We start from the raw sequence: 14,973 nt of genomic DNA on the forward strand, positions 1-14,973 counted from the left end.
TTAAATTTTATTTGTCAACTATTAAATGTTGTATCCACTTTGTATAAAACGTAGCAATTGTTTAATTTGGCAAAGAGCAGGGTGAGCCCTGCAGTTTACAGTTAATAATTAATACATTTCTTAGGGTCAAATTCTGAATAATTAATGATTTCTTAGGGTCAAATTCTGAATAATTAATACATTTCTTAGGGTCAAATTCTGAATAATTAATGATTTCTTAGAGTCAAATTCTGAATAATTAATACATTTCTTAGGGTCAAATTCTGAATAATTAATGATTTCTTAGGGTCAAATTCTGAATAATTAATGATTTCTTAGGGTCAAATTCTGAATAATTAATACATTTCTTAGGGTCAAATTCTGAATAATTAATGATTTCTTAGAGTCAAATTCTGAATAATTAATACATTTCTTAGGGTCAAATTCTGAATAAGTCTGTCACTTGCCACATTGACCAAAAAAGAAAGAAAATGCATCACAAATTGGAATGAAAATGGATTGTGGTCGAATTTGATTTTAAAAAATGAGACCCGTTCACTGTGATGAAATTACAAGTGGATACATTGATAAATATATGTTATGGATAGGATCCGTTTCTAATTTTAGAATACAGGGAATACCCATTGTTGAAAATACCACATATAGTGCTTTTGTTTTTAAAAAAATGTAATGATGTACCTGGTAATCAGAAATCAGCAATAGGAGTGGTTGTGAAGATTTGCATACATCAGACCAACATGGCTCTTATGCAGACTGTTATGCCATCTGGCTCTTTTAATTAATTACAGTCTGATGTAATAACAATAATGTTTGTGGGGGAGGGAGTATTTGTTTTTTAATTACAGAGTTCGACAAATCCACTAGTGCAGGGCTAGTGGTTTCCCACCCCCTCTCCTTATCGCTCGATCGTGTGTTTTTTTAATTCTTTTTCTCTTGGCTGAAATTTCATTTAATAAATTTGATTGTGACGTTTGTCATCGAATAATATCAACAACACAATCAGTATATAATAATAATCCAATTGAACTAGGTCTGCAAACTGCAGTAACATGCTATCTCTACATCGTCACAGTTACAGCATGCATTGTTTACTTTTCCCTTTCAAGTTTCTGGCACAGGAAATAAGTCTAATGACATGCATGTTTTGATTGGTTGGACACGTCACCTGGTAGTTAATCTCGCACACATGTTTTAGGCTAAGAACTTGGAAATCACCAATCGCGACGACAGGTTAATCTCAATCAAGTAAACCCCAGTCATGCTTTGAATTTCAGTTTGTTTTATTTACCTATTGTTTTCTAATTTAACACTTCGCTTACATAAATTAGAGCATTTGTTTACACTGTGCATAGAGCCGTTGGACGGAGCTGACATCACTTCACTCCAAGCTATACCACCGTACGTCACAAAAACAAAACAAAATGGCTGCCCCCAGTTAGCAGGAATAACCATGGGTTTTTTATTAACTCTAAAATTCCGTGTTTTTCATTTGTTAAAGTGTCAGTATGTGTTGGTGGTCCGGGTATCCATCTTTCCAACATATAAGGCTCTTATTTGAGTTGATCCTCCCTTTAGTTGAAGCTGCAACAGAAGTTTCGTGTGTACCCATGCATAGTTTCTTGCCCACATAGGTTTTAAACAAGTTGTATTTGGTCACTTTTACACATCGTCCTGTGTCATGCAAATGATGGACGCCATTTGAATGTTTTACCACATCCATACATTTTGTTCATATCACCCAATCTAATTAAAATTAGCTCCACTGGTTAATTACTGTTACCTGTGGATCTGACAGCACCCCCTGTTGGAGTTCATGTCCAGTTGACCTTTCATTCGACCAATCAAAACCTTACTTGCAAAATCATGCCAGTGATTTGAAAAGAATTTAAAAACATTCTGGATTATGCCGAGGGTATACGAAATGATTCGGGTGAATTACAAAGTATGCCGGAAATGAATTTCAATATAAAATTTGTTTTAAGACGGAAAAAAAACTCTGATGGTATAGCCATAAAATCTGTTTATACTAAAGTACTAATCAAAATTAAACCCAGGTGATTTTCCAGTTTTATATATTAGTTATGAAAATCCCTGGAATAAAAACCATAAAAATGTGTTAGTATTATCATGACCTGTTACGGTATTCAAACAACAGGTAGAAAAAATGACAATAAATGACCTGTTATAGATAGAAATATGAGATGTATTTACAGTTTTACTGCAAAACATATGTAATTTGAAACAGACTATAACACCCAGATTGATATTGATTAAAGCTGACAGGTGAAATCACAAGTACTAAGCATAAGCAGAGGGGTGGTGTCAGGTGTGTTCAATATAAAACTGGGTTTCAAATTACATATGTTTTGCAGTAAAACTGTAAATACATCTCATATTTCTATCTATAATTGGTCATTTATTGTCATTTTTGGTATTGGTTGTTTGAATACCATAACAGGTCATAATAATACTGACACATTTTCATGGTTTTTATTCCAGGTATTTTTATAACTAATATGCAAGACTGGAAAATCACCTGGGTATAATTTTGATTACCGGTAGTACTTTAGTATAAAATCCGGAGTTTATTACTGCACTTTTCCCCCTGTTTTGTAATGTTGAAATAGACCAACAAGTTCGCCAGTTGCATAAATAGTCTTGCCCGATATTTTTTGAATTTGTATGCTCCAGAATAATGCTATAAAAGGCGAAGTGTAATTGGTAGATATTTAAATTATTTATAGATGAAATGTCACCTGGACATGGGGAGTCCACGCAATGCTGTTAGATCTACTGGTAGAGCTGATTTTAATCAGATTGTATATCACTGTGCTTACCAACCATGTGATCTTGCAGGGACACTGATGTTTTGAGTTTTGATCCGCATTCTTGGCATGCATATTTTCATATGGTCCTTTGTGTTTTCGCATACTTGAAACATATGCAAAATATTTTAAGTATTTAGGGCAGTTGTAAGGCTTGTTTCTGATATGGTTATTCAAATGGCCAAAATAAAGTGACTTATCACAGTATGTCTTATCACAATATGTACACGAATACTTGTATGTCTTAGCATGTCTTATCATGCTTAGCCTTGACACGTCGTTTCAAATTACTGCCAACTGGACTTTCGTAAGTACAAAGATCACGTTTTTTTCTTCTTCAATACTCCACTAACCTTTGATTTTGGGGTTGATGTTATAACAGGTTTACAGTTGTTAATATTAATATCAGTACAGTTGTCAGAATTGGTGATATTGTTTTCTTTGACATCTGGCGAAAAAAAATTCATTGATATATCAGTTTCATTAATGATAACAGACGATTCGTCAATGAATGACAATTCCATAATCAAACAAATTTGGTAAACACACCGTAACACCTTTGGAAAAACGCCGTAACCTATAAATAGAAATTCCATATCATTTCTGTTTTGATTTAGAAAAGATAAACATGCATTTTCTGATATTTTAAAGCAATATTTTTACAATAAATGCTAACATATTTATTCTATACACAAAATGTATTGCTTGTTTGAAAGTTACACTGAACATAGGTAGTCCTGACATATTTTTCTACGGATCTTTTTTTTAGCATGCTCTATTGCATGACACTGTATTAAAATAGTACTTTAAACTACGCTATACATCGCTATACACTAAATTAAACACATGCATATATGTACTACCCTCATTTAAATTTAATTATTTTGATAGTGGGTTTAGATACCAACCATGAGTTTTCTCAATTATTTTTCCCTGGGGGGAGGGAAAAAGCGAAAACGGGACAATGAAGATGGATCACACATGACAAAAAACCAAATGTACGACACGACAAAAAACTGAAAGTTACAACATGATTTAAGTGTTTGTTTTATTTTACTGTTATACTCGTAAATGTGTAATGTTACAAAAATTATATAAAAATCCAGTTATAATTGATCAGGAATTTGGGCTAGTGCTTTATCTTGGTGGGCTAGTGGTTTTCACAAACCAACTAGCCCTGTGGCTAGTGACTTTTTAAAATATTTGTCATACTCCGAATTATTAAAACATTTTTTTAAATTTCACAAAATATTACAACATAAACATTGACAATGAATACAAAAGTTTAACAAATATTAAAGTAATAATACATGTACTAAATTAATAATAGTAATTATCACTTTGTCATTATTATAATCATAATGTAGAACAATGAAATAAGACATGGCTATTTTCATTTTCTTAACCATGGAAGCACCATTAATCTGGCTGTTATGTAAATTACAGTCTGATACATGGCATGTATCTATTTTTATTTTCTCATTTCTCATACGTAGTCAAGTACACCAGCTTTATTAGACTCAAATTACATTATATTATGAAAATCTTTTATTTTGATTGTCTCATACACACAAAGTCCAAATTCAGTCGGTTTTCCCCTGAATCAGTAATGTTTAATTTCATATAATTACTTTTAAATATATTACTATTGTTATGAATTAATCGTTTATTGTATAAAATCAAGACCCATTTGAATTTCATGAATTTATATTAAAGTTATCACTACAGACTTCCTCTTATTGTACACCCAGTAGCGATGTTTTTTTCATGCTGGGGTGTCGTTAAACATCTGTTCTATTCCTTTTATCGTAGAAAAGTATTAAAGTGTCCAGTTTTATACACACTGGAAGTGATATTTAGAGATATTTACTTACTATGTATTTACAGGTTTTAATTTGTATTTCTTTATAACAATGGTTAGATGTATTTACTTGTTGTACATGTTGATTATTTATGTTAATTTGTATTACAATATGTTAATGTCTGTATTCATGATAATACTTTGTTATTGTGTAACTTTGGGCTACATTGTTTAGAAAAATTTATATCTTGGTTGTTTTGGGTTTTAAATAATCAACTTACCATTCCATCCATTTCTATATTTTTACAAATATTTTATTAACATAATCATGCACACAATTTATTTTGCTGTAAAAGAATTATTTACAATATAGTATACCAACATTCCGACCACATTATGGTTTATTTCTTTAAACTGTATATAAAGCACACATTTTGAATGATTTTCTGTTTGTAACATGAAGAGTTTGAAATATAGTTTGATATATTACACGTATGTTGTTTGTGTTTTGTAAAATTAATGTAAATGTGAATACTTGTACCATGCTCTGGTAGTTTTCACACTGATAAAAGTGATCAATAAATATGTATAACTGTACACGTTTTAAACCCATCTGTCACCGAGTTAATCTGAACCACTTCCATGTGCCACTGAGATACATCCCCCACCCTCACCCTCACCCCCACCCCACACCACACCATGCTCTGGTAGTTTTCACACTGATAAAAGTGAGCAATAAATATGTATAACTGTACACGTTTTAAACCCATCTGTCACCGAGTTAATCTGTACCACTTTCATGTGCCACTGAGATACATCCCCCACCCCCACCCCCACCCCACCCCATGCTCTGGTAGTTTTCACGCTGATAAAAGTGATCAATAAATATGTATAACTGTACACGTTTTTAACCCATCTGTAACCAAGTTAATCTGTACCACTTCCATGTGCCACTGAGATACATCCCCCCCCCCCCCCCCCCCCCCCCCCCCCCCCCCCCCATCCCACACCCCCACCCCACACCATGCTTGTGTGTCATAATGAAAGTTCTCAACAGGTTCTTAATCTATGCATCAAACAGATTATTAATTTATTTTTGTCCAACAGAACAGGAGACACTCTGCCACTGGTACTGCTCTCCCTAACACCTCCCTCGGTATTGGAATTCTCATCAGATGTCTCATGTTTCTGGTCTGACAGACAGTCTACCGCTGATCCTGTTCACTGCATTGTGAGTTCTCATCCAATCATTTATGTTTTACTGTTCGCCCTAACACCAGCTACCTCGCTCTCTGCATTGTGAGTTCTCATCCAATGATTTATGTTTTACTGTTCGCCCTAACACCAGCTACCTCGCTCTCTGTATTGTGAGTTCTCATCAAATGATTCCTGTTTTCTTGTCCGACAGACCGACGGACAAACCGTCTACCGCTGTTCGCCCTAAAACCAGCTACCTCGCTCTGTATTGCGAGTTCTCATCAGATGATTGAGGTTTTCTTGTCTGACAGACCAGCAGACAGACCGTCTACCGCTGATCCTGTTCACCCTAACACCAACTGCATCACTCTGTATTGCGAGTTCTCATCAAATGATTGAGGTTTTCTTGTCTGACAGACCAGCAGACAGACCGTCTACCGCTGATCCTGTTCGCCCTAACACCAGCTGCATCACTCTGTATTGCGAGTTCTCATCAAATGATTCAGGTTTTCTTGTCTGACAGACCAGCAGACAGACTGTCTACCGCTGATCCTGTTCGCCCTAACACCAGCTGCATCACTCTGTATTGCGAGTTCTCATCAAATGATTCAGGTTTTCTTGTCTGACAGACCAGAAGACCAACCGTCTACCGCTGGTCCTGTTCGCCCTAACACCAGCTGCATCACTCTGTATTGCAAGTTCTCATTCATTGATTCAGGTTTTCTTGTCCGACAGACCACCAGACAATCCATCTACCACTGTTCGCCCTAACACCAGCTGCATCACTCTGTAGTGATGTTCCCTGTCTTCCCGTCTCTGCGTTTCCTCCATTGCGATGCGCAGCTTCTCGTTGGCAATTCGCTCCTTCTCGTTCTCCTGTCTCTGCAGCTCCACGTCTGCCTCTTTCTGCCTCAACGCCAAATGTTGGCGCTCACTCTCAACAAGTTTCTCTACCAGCTCACTCAGCTTGTTAGCTATACCAACAAGAGTGTTCTGCTGATCTGGCCAATCTTTAGGATGGGTTTCCTTAGTAACCGGATGTTCGTCTGATGATTTAGAGGAGGTTCTTGGTTCTGAATGACAAACTTGCTTGAGTTGAAAGTTATTCCGATTCTGGCCATGTGCAAAATCAGTATTCTTTGGTACAATGTGTTGAAAACTGTTGGAATTTTGACTTTGAGTATTATCATTAATCCGTTGTCTCTTGTTGGCAAGACTGAAATGTGACCATCGAGAGACCAAATTCTTTCTTGCTTGTCGACGTAAACTGTGGTAAAAATTGTTTGTTCCCACAGTTCTGTTTCGAATACCTATGCTGGTCATTTGTTTGTTCCTTCCATTAATATGTGATCGCGTTTCAGGTTTTGTTTGAAAGTTTGCCACGTGTTTCTTATTTTGAGCTGAACTGAAAAGTTTGAGTTGTTGATCTTTCTGACTACTTGAAATCTCCAAACCACAAACATCATTAACCTTGGAACAATTTTGAATTTCCATATCGGTAACATTTTCTGAATTGAAAAGTGCATTTCCCTCCCTACCCAGAATACTCCCCCTTGAATCTAAATGTGATGGAGTTGTTTCCCCTCGATTAGATACCTCAACTGCAGCCTCTCTCCTCCCATTATCTAAATAAAAGTTTTCATCTTTATCATCTGAGATTTCCAAACTATCCAGTTCACTTTCACTGCCAGAAATGGCTTCAGTCTTAACAATTTGAAAATCATCCTTCCCAGACAGAAAAACACTGTCATGTTTGTTTAAATTTGAGACGAGGCCAGTGGGGAAAAGATGCATGGACCCTGACCGTGTCGAGTCACTGTAGAGAACCTCCTCCATCAGGTGGAACAGAGAACTGTCCTTACAGACGTCTGACCCCTCGGGCAGCACACTTCTCTTCTCCTTCTCACGCTTGTACCACGATTTCATGTTCTTCACTTTCGACCGACACGATTCACCAGACCGGTCGATGCCGTAAACCTGAAATATTATTAAAGTATTTGGTCAGTAGGAAAGGAAAAGTTAATGCAGGGTTCATCCACTTCAAAAGGTTTAATTTTCCAGGACTATTAAACACTTATTTTGGTTCATTTGCAGGCCAAACAGGTGGTTGTTTTGACATATAGTCATAGAGAAAGAAAGAAATGTTTTATTTAATGATGCATTCAACACATTTTATTTACGGTTATATGGCGTCAGACATATGGTTAAGGACCACACAGATATTGAGAGAGGAAACCTCATGGACTACTCTTTTTCGATTAGCAGCAAGGGGTCTTTTATATGCATCACCCCCACAGACAGGGTAATACATACCACTTTGATATACCAGTCATGGTGCACTGGCTGGAACAAGAAATAGCCCAATGGGCCCACTGACGGGGATCGATCCCACACTGACTGCACATCAAGTGAATGCTGTACCACTGGGCTACGTCCCGCCCCTCTAGTGTTAGAGAGGAAACCTGCTACATGTAGCAGCAAGGGATCTTTTATATGCACCATCCCATAGACAGGATAGCACATACCAGCCATTGATATACCAGTCGTGGTGCACGGTCTGAAACGAAAAATAGCCCAATGGGCCCACCAACAGGGATCAATCCTAGACTGACCGTGCTTCAGGTGAGCACTTTACCACTGGGCTAAGTCATAATCCCTCCACTAAAACATAGTCACATTACAATTTGATTAGTCAAATAGAATAAAAAGATGGCGACAGAAAAAGTGCTTTGTCATTTGATTTAATATTTCATATATATTTACATATTGGCAGTCTCTATATTTATATTTGACACCCAATAGCCGATGTATTTTTCGTGCTGGGGTGTCATTAAACATTCATTCATTCATTCATTCTATATTTATAAAAAAAGATGTAAACAAAACAAAAAGAACTCTGCTCAGTATTGAACTAACAATGTTTGATAGTAATGAAGATAATCTGAAAAAAACTAACAATCTGCATCCCATTTAGTCACAATTAGAATAATGCCACTACAATATTCCTGAGATAATAATAAATTAGTCTATGTTTCCATTTCTAAAACATTGAAAAACTTTAACTTTCAGTGTTACAATTGCAATTAGAAATGTTTCGATGCTTAGGGCAAACTGACCATATCTCAACCAAGTCCTAAGTACGACCACAATTTGAAGGGATTATATGGTGAGAATATATTGGAGATCATTATTAAAAACTGCTGCTTTAAAAACAATATGATTGGTAGTTTGTTCAGACATGCTCATTCAACTGAAAAACCGAAGTCTGACACTGATAGAGACGCCCACCTTTTTAGCCATATGTGCAGCCGAATAATGTGGTAAATTTTCTTACAAAAACTGTTTCATATTTACTTTACTGTTGTATGCTATCACCCATGGTTGTAGGGTGTATACTACCAAATCAAATCCCATAGACAACAATAGTAACATATGTGGCTAAAACTCCTACCTGCAACGTATCGATCGACATAGACGCCACGGATATAAATACTACCACCCCTCACCCTGAAAGTGAATCACAAAAAAGTGGGTGTCAAGCTGCTCATTTCTGAGATAACGGGTAGCGTCTATGACTACCCTAGTTACGCACAAAATTTGAGTACTTTTTTTTACAGGTACCCCATACATGTTCCAAGCACAAGGCTACTTGACACAGTGGTACTAGATGAAATAAAATTGCATACTTTTTTAGCCCAGATGAAACTAATTTTTTTTACGACCAACACACTCACATTTATAACCAATCACAGGACTTGTGGTGTTCACTTCTCTATCAAAAGTTGGGTGCACCTCGAACTTTGACCCAGCCGGAAGTTATTTGGTTTAGTACTACCTGTAGGTTTTAATCTTAGAACAGATATTCAATTAACTTTCAGTCATAAAATGATAAAAAAATTATTTATTTGTAATTTTATAACATTTGTTTATATAGCAAGTATACATTTGACCTAATCTCGACCACGTAAAAGTCCTATTGACGACCATGATCGAGATCAAATCGGGTGGTTGAGATCAAATCAAATGTACTCATTGTCCTAAGTTTAAATATACATAGGCAATGCTAGGCCTAAATACTATATTAAACAGACATTTTCATGTCCATTTGTATGTATTCATGTATGTGGAGCGCCCACATGATGGGTGTGATCGATCTAGAAACGATTCCCATCGTTGAGCCTATTGGGCTATTTCCCTTTCCAGACCGTGCTCCACAACTGGTGTAACAAAGGCTGTGGTATGTACTATCCTGTTTCTAGATTAGCCCATTCCATGAAAGTATTAACATTGAAGAAACCGACATGCAAAATGTTGTATAATGTGTATCTGTCAAAAATGTGTGGGTTTTTTTAAAATGTAGATTTGTCCCCAAACATTGGAATTGTGAGAGTATTATGAAAAGTATGAGGATTCACCTAATGAGGACTAAAAATGTCACAAGTGTGAAACATGGTGCCATGAACAGTGTAGTGATAGCCAAGCTGCTGATACTCATATCTATGACTTTTGTCTGAATTAAATACACAATGTTATTGTGTCAAGATAACATTGACTAGATTGGTAGCACCATCTTCGCAAATCAAGGTACCATTCCATATCTATAGTGTAGACATTGATATTGATATACATATTGGTATTATATATAGGTACATTTTGTATATTTTGGTATATCTGATATATTTCCATTATACATGTGTTTACTCTTTCTCTCTCTATACATACACACACGCACACAGGCACACACGCATGCACGCACACAGGCATGCACACACACACGCACGCACGCACAGAGAGAGAAAGAGAGAGACGGAGACAAGACAGACACACACACAGACACACACACAGGCAGAGACAAGACAGACACACACACAGACACAGACACACAGACATAGACACACACACAGACAGACACAGACACACACATAGACACACACACACACACACATGGGGAGGGGAGGGAAGGGAGGGGAGAGAGAGAGAGCAAAGTGGTGGGGGAGCACGATTTAAACGAAAATGATCTTATCTGAAAATGATCTTATCTGAATAACAATGTTTCTGTATAAATTACATTGCTATAACTATATAGTGTTCCAAAAGAATCACTGTTGGCATTTTTATATGAATGATGGAAATACATGGTGACACGTTTTCAGGTCAGATAATTTTGCCTGAACTTCTCCAATGTTTTTGCCCAAAAGTGAACATTTGCTCCAGAAAATGGGGGATGCAAGTAGACCCCCACCCACCCAGCATACGCTTATGAGATTGTATATGCAAGTATTGTGGAAATAATGTTACATCAGATTTACCAAGTTTATATATGAAGTATAAATATATGAAGTATTTTTGTCACGTAGGCTACCTGTGATAAACAGCTGGTCGGGATTAGATAAACAGCTGGTCGGGATTAGGCTGAAGTGGTCGGAATTAGGCCAATGTGGTCAACAAATGGTCGAATTGACATCTTTAATAAAAGAGGCATCTATTATACTTTGTTATGTCAACATGTCTTATGTTCGACCACAAAAGGGCCCGGCTGTTGTGGATAGCAATAATAGAGACTTCATTACGTTTATAACCTTTGCATACGTCACAGACTGCTTTCAAAAAAGATGTGGTCGAGATATGGTCACTTTGCCCTACTGTAAATGTATCGGGGGGGGGGGGGGGGGGGGGGGGGGAGCAGTTTAAAAAGTACCACTGTCCAAATACTGAACTGAAATAAAGACATACCCAGAAAATATTGGGGGGGGAGGGAGGGGCCAAGGGGAGGCAAATGTCAATGAAAACTGAATAAACTTTAAAAAGGGGGCACTTTATTTAATTTTTTCTCCCACGTTATGATTATTATATGAAATTATTGGAAGATCATTTTGTATGAAGTCAAAACGTCGCAGTGTTTTGATATCGACCGTACTTGGGACACTTGTTAAGTAGGAAGTACATACCCCCCCCCCCCCCCCGGAACTGCCACTGTCTGGTGGTAATATCTGTAAAACTAATAAATGAAACATGCCATACATCATCCACGATTTCAGATCGTAGATGATCGCATGGGCGTCGATCGGTGGGAGACAGGGGGGACGCGTCCCCCTCACTTTTCAACGCCGGGGGACAATCTATATAAATGACCACCACACGTTTTCATTTAGCACACACACACACACACACTAACACGCCCCCCCCCCCCCCCCCCCCCCCCCCCCCCCCCCCCCCACACACACACACTTTTAAAGCCGGATTGACGCCCATGGTCATGAAATGTAGTGCCACGTCTCTCTGGTTGTAAATGAAATTACTTCAAAACGTGCCTGTAATGCTTTTATCCTATCGTTAATAATGGACGGAACACACCACAAATACATCCTAATTGCATCTGGCAACGCAAACCAGAATAGTTAGTTCTGCGCGGCTGATTACAATTAAAGATATAAAGCGATTCACTAGAGCCGTCTTCGGCAGAATCGACTGCACATGCGCATTTAGTGCTTATCGATAAATAACGGAAGAGCCGAAATACATTTCAATTAGGCCTAAGCCTACTCGGTTTTATAAACCTCGCAGAGATAACAGCAGTTTACATCAGAAATAAATACTGAACAGTCGCCAACAGAGTAATAATAGCATACTACACATTAAATAGCCCAATATCTGTGTTTGCGATTCACGCAAATGGCTAAATGTGAACATATGGCGATATTTAACGGTCGTGTGCATGCATACCTTGCCGAGAGTTTCGGAAATCTGTTGATACACGTGGATGTTCCGTTTTGAATTGGTCAGCGTTTGCTGTACATGTGGCTCCCTCCAGATCGCTATTAAACATTCCGTCTCGGAATCCTTCCAGTCCTCGCCTTTCCCCATATTGTTCGCCGTTGGCCTAATGTCGGGCGCAACACGAAAGCAGGTCTGAAACTAAATCGATTTTGTTTAGGCGATTACACTTGAAGCGATTGTCTGCTCCGAACTAACTCCCTCCGTTAAACTGGATGTCGAGACTGTTATACTGATTTATCTCGATTGCCGTTCACATCCGCTGTAACAATTCGAAATCAAAGCGGTTTATTTTATATTAACAGATTTATATCAAAATATGCGTGTACACTTATGGAATGCAAATTACTTCAAAACGTTTCATAAGTTAGCGTGAACAGGCATCTCGTCTTCTGCCTGTTAGGCCTGTACTTGCTGCAGAAATGGTTTCTGACATCATGAATCAAGTGTTTTATGGCCAAAACACAGCGTTTGGCACCAATCGAAAATGAAACGCATTGGGCCTCGGACCACAATTAATTACACTATGTTTTCTAGAGTTATCCAGCCATTTGATTGCCCAAACTACGGAAACGAATGTGAGAAAATATAGTTTTCTTGTTATGTGATTAATGGTAAGGGAGCTGCTTAGTATGCTGAATTGTTACACTGGGTCTGACAGGGAAGAGGATGCAGTTAGTGAATATGTGCACGTGGTTTACACTGGATAAAGCATACTGTCCCCTACAGCACCTTAAAGTCATGCAACATTTGTATAAAATACACAGAAATGGGTGTGATTAGGTCCCTTAGCCCAAGTGTTTGTTTACATTGATGTAACGTGAAAAAGAGGTGGATAACAGAGGTCATCCTTTTAAGTGTTCATTGGCCCCAGGCAGATAAGGTTTCTTGTGAAATGCCAATGGCCTGGTGAAATTAATAAAAGTGCTACAGCCACTGGGGCTACATGAGCAAACATAGTGTCATTAATTGTGGTTTGAGGCCTACTGGCGCGAACTACAGATCTGGCAACAGATGATAGAACCTGCGCTACATTTTAGCTGCCAAACTGGCAGCTGCGCAATGTTCGAACCTTACTCATTCATTGTTCTTAAAGGGACATTCCCGAGTTTGCTGCATTGTAACATGTTTCCGACTACTAAAATATTTCTACGATTAAACTTACATATTAAATATATTTTCGTGTTTAGAATATCAGTGTTTGTATATTCAATGTGTTTCTGGTCGTCTTTTAATTTTCGACTAGCACCATACTCTTCAGACCCAAATCAGGTATTTGGGGCCATAGAACATGCGCTATATTTTCACAGTGCCAGACTGGCAGCTACACAATATTGGAACTTTATTAATCAATTTTGATTTCGCATACTTATGTTTTTTGTTCTGGTGTTTATAGAAGTAAATGTATCTAAAAATATGGACTCATCAATATATATATATATATATATATATATATACATACAGTCGAACCTGGTCTAACGGTCACCTGTACATAACGGTCACCTGCCTATAACGGCCACTATAAATCCCCCCAATGCATTTCCTTCTTTATTTGACCTGTACATAACGGTCACCTATCCCCAACGGCCAGCGGTCACTATTTTCCACCCAAAATCACAGGTTGAACTTGCCTTAACGGTCACAAGATGATCGTCGTAAAGACGTTTTTTGCTTTATGTTTTGACGCTGGTTTGGTCTTTAATATTTCAGTCATCCTAAAAATTATAAATTAAATGTGTTTATATGGCCATGTCATGTAAAAGCCTTGGGTTTATTTTCTGTCAAAGTAAAGTTCCATTGTAATTCTCTGATCGTAACTGAAAAACAAACGGACACTCAGTAACTTCCGTTACTGGTGGGTTAATTCGATTGGTTCTCAGCATCCTCACTGAATAGTAGTCGACTTCCCATTGGCTGTACATAATGTAATCTGTATGTATGGTCACTCTATAATTGAGTCTCGAGAAACTAAACAAATGAGGTATTATGTTAGGTGTTTCATTGTGTCTAGCCAGTCATGATTGTTAAATAAACATGTTGTTGAAGGCGGCGGTCATTGCAGATGTCCCGTGTTCGGATTATTTAAGCGACTCCTGATCTTATTCAGCTGTAATCAATGGTCATACTCCACTGAAGGATTAGCGGTGACATAAAACAAACAAATGAGTCAAACATGTCACATGGGTAATAACCTTCAATTACACAAAATATCTTCTGCAAGTCAATGTTAGCGTTTGTGAAATATATCAACGAATACGTTTGCATGCAAAATGCCACCGAAAAATCGTACTTTAACGTTAGAACAGAGAATCGACGTTATTAGGCACTTTAAGTGCGCGAAAGATCGCCGATCATTTTGGTGTAGGACGTTTTCAG

The sequence above is a fragment of the Gigantopelta aegis genome, chromosome 8 (assembly GCF_016097555.1).
Source record: "Gigantopelta aegis isolate Gae_Host chromosome 8, Gae_host_genome, whole genome shotgun sequence".
In the NCBI taxonomy this organism is placed as follows: domain Eukaryota; kingdom Metazoa; phylum Mollusca; class Gastropoda; order Neomphalida; family Peltospiridae; genus Gigantopelta; species Gigantopelta aegis.